We start from the raw sequence: 3,499 nt of genomic DNA, 5'->3' as shown, positions 1-3,499 counted from the left end.
CCTTTACTTTGAAATAAAAATAATTTTGCTTCAAAATTAAGTGTCATTATCTCAGCAGACCTCGAATGTAGCCTGTACACGCAACAGAAGGTCTCGTGTTGTTTGCGGTCTTAGAGCGCCACCTACTGGCCCCTACAGATTATTCACTTCATAATATGCGGATTCATATTCACTTCCAGTTTTCATAGTGGAAAAGAGAGTCATGGTTCGCTCATTGCTGCCTCAGGTTCAAGTCACAGTTATTCTCATTTTGCTTTAAAAGGCATTCTTTTCGTCACATGGGCAATGCCCAGAAGTATAACTTGTTTTCTTTTTACTTCGTGTCATATGTATACCTATGAGAACAAGCAACATGCTTTGTAGGTTTCTGTTAAAAACGGCTTCACTTTGGTGGCTAAATTTTACGAGGTCCCAGTTACTGTCCAGCATGTAAGTGAGATTCATATTCTGGAAGAATGTGCACTTCATTGAGACATGTGTAAGCTAACAATTATCTATTTGTATTTTTGCAGTTTTACAATAAAGGAATAGGAGAAAAGGAACTGAACTATCAAGCTCTGCATCATTGTTCTTTGTCCATCGTATAGTGTTGAGCTTGCTGGATATTTAAGTAGCAGAAATACTTGGTGAGCCCAGTACATTTATAATGTTACAAATGTCATCCCCTGTTGCGTCATAAGAGAGTGGCGGGATACTTTAAATGGCCAGTATGAGGATGCGCAAGACAGAAGTTGCCAAGTTTAAATCTCCTCATAAGGGAAAACGGATTTAATGGCTCACTCACAAAGGACCTTGGACCTTTTTGAAGAAACTACACTTTAAACTCAGTTTTTACTGAAGAGGAGCAGTTTTATTTACACAGTAACTACAAAGAGTTGACATGGCATCTACTGTGCTAGCAGAACACCTATGCTGTCCTGAGTGCTATAACATCTTCAGGAATCCTGCAGTTCCCTCATGTAAAACCTGCCTGGAGATATGCTGGAGGACTAAGGAAGGAATGGAGTGCCCTCTGTGCAGGAAGAGTTCCACTGAGCATCTTTGTAACCTCGTTTTGAAAAACCTCTGAGTCTCTCAAAAGAGGGTGACAAGACAGTTAAAGTAGAGTCTACTGAGCTTACACAGGGAGCGGCTCAAACTCTTCTGTATGTATGATGGGCAGATTGTGCCCTCCGCCACAATGTACATATGTTAAAACTTTCTAGGTAATGGGGACATGTCATACTCAGAGACACAAACTGCTTTTAAATAGCATTTATTGATTGAGTGGTGCCCTGCGATGGACTGGCGACCCATCCAGGGTATATCCTGCCTTCCGCCCGATGACTGCTGGGATAGGCTCCGGCACCCCCCGCGACCCTGACGGAGAAGCGGCTTAGAAAATGGATGGATGGATGGATGATTGAGTGGTTATGCTGGGGAACAAGAGCAAACCTGCAGAGAAAAGAAAAAAAACTTAATGGTGAATGTGAATGGTTTATTATTTGTAAATTTAGATTGATTTAGTGATGTAATGAAACATATATTATAAACTAACATTATTGAAACACTTGGGGAAGGCAACAAGTACTTACCTGTGAATAGACTCCAGAGGAAGGTAGCCATGTTTTCAGTCAGGGAGGAAAACAGGACCCTTTGTTTGCTGCGTTTTTATAGTGAACTCTAGTTAGATAGACTGTTTCTATTATTGTACCTTCAAGACTGCAAAGAATATATATTCTGTGTTTTGATTGGTCACCATACTCCTTATAACATGAGTTTGTGATGCAGCTGTAGGTCAAACTTTTTGTGACAAAAACAAAATCAGAATGTTTTACAGTTTCTAGATATGGACTGTATGAAATGAGGGGTGAATTGTACATTTTAAAACCTTAATGTTTATATACTACATACATTTTTTTTTTGCAGTCCTCACAACATGGGAGGGAAATTTGTATTTGTGTAATAATCTTTGACATGTAATATCACCAGCCTGCATGTCACCTTGTCCATTTAAATTTGAGCATATCCCAGTCAATTATGTAAGCTTTCTACTAAAAGAGACACAAAAGGGAGGACATCTGGCAAAAACGTAGTGAACTTTTAACTAAGGCTGTCACAAATACTTGATGAAACTTGATTACTCAGTTTTAGAGTTTTTTTTAAATACTTTCTTAACCCCTTGAAATCTGAGGCTTATTGCTCACTATGCCTTATTATTCAGTAGCTACACAGACAACAAAGAAAATTTAGATGAGCTGTATTGTGTAGTAAAACCGGAGGCCTGCCAGTGGGCCCTGGGAGAATGCATATTTTAAATTCTCCTACTGGTCTTTTATTACAGTAAGAGACAAAGTTTCATGGGCGCACCCATTTGTATCATTTTTTTTGCCAGATAGTGTCTTTATTCTTTAAGAAATGCTTCCTAGTTTATCTTGCTTTTTAAAAAGGACAATGGAATCTCCATTACAGGTTGATCTCAAGGCTGTGTTGAAGAGCCTAAAAGAGAAGTTGCAGAAATTTAAGCAAGCTAAAGAAACCTGTGATCAAGAAATTCAGCACATTAAAGTAAAGATGACATCACACATTCCTTTAAGAATTCTACAGAACAGGAGTTTCACTATTTAATTTTTTTTGTTGTTTGTTTGTTTGCATGTTTTTGATACTCCAGATACAGGCTGAATGTACTGAGAAACAGATTAAGAAAGACTTTGAAACCCTTTACCAGTTCCTATGGAATGAAGAAGCAACCAGGTTAGCTGCTCTCAGGAAAGAAGAGAGGAAGAAATGTCAGGCAGTACAGAACATGGCTTTGGACATAAACATAATGTGCCTTACTGATGATATCTCAGCACGGTCTAAAGAGATGAAAATGGGAGACATTTCATTCCTACAAGTGAGTATCTCCATGATAAACGTTTTGTGATTTTCTATGTGATTTAAATATATCAATTAGTTAATTGGAGGTTCATTTTTTTCTTTCTCTGCCTGATCTATTTTTAGAACATCAAACCTACAATGAAAAGGTATGTGAACTGTCTCCTGCCTCTGTTCTCTGTAGTTCTGAACTGAAACCTGCAGCAGCACTGACCTCTTGAATGTTCTTTTAGATCCCAGTACTCATTCAAGGATCCACACTTGAATTCAGGAGCACTAATAGATGTAGCGAAGCACTTGGGCAAAATGAAGTGTGGGAGAACATGCAGGAAATTGTTCGATACAGTGAGTAGTCTGGGTTACAGTATTATTTAGACATTTATAATTGAATATGATAACATTTAGTAAATCATGTGCTCATTTATGACCACATATAATTGTTTTTCAAAAGGTATATTCTATTAATAAAACCTTCTGTCTGTATTCCACTAATGTATAAGATCTCACATTTTTAAAAAGTCTGAATTATATAAATTCGAATTTCTGAAATTTTATACATTTTTAATGCAGACTAGCGAATGTCTGCAGACTAGCGAATGTCTCTCAAGAGGCTCTGTTATACTATGTTTTAAAGTCTTAATTT

At 37.6% G+C, this 3,499-nt stretch overlaps 1 long non-coding RNA gene across 1 annotated transcript; it reads left to right on the top strand.

Moving 5' to 3' along the window:
• The first annotated feature begins 2,430 nt into the window (after window positions 1-2,430).
• On the top strand, window positions 2,431-3,231 carry LOC108442232. Its single transcript, XR_001859010.2, has 4 exons — window positions 2,431-2,547; window positions 2,651-2,875; window positions 2,983-3,005; window positions 3,090-3,231. It is a non-coding gene; the product is annotated as an uncharacterized LOC108442232 (long non-coding RNA).
• The last annotated feature ends 268 nt before the right edge of the window (window positions 3,232-3,499 follow it).

The sequence above is a fragment of the Pygocentrus nattereri genome, chromosome 24 (genome assembly GCF_015220715.1).
Source record: "Pygocentrus nattereri isolate fPygNat1 chromosome 24, fPygNat1.pri, whole genome shotgun sequence".
NCBI lineage: Eukaryota > Metazoa > Chordata > Actinopteri > Characiformes > Serrasalmidae > Pygocentrus > Pygocentrus nattereri.
The sequence above is the reverse complement of the archived record's forward strand: the minus strand, read 5'-3'. Positions and strand labels throughout refer to the sequence as shown.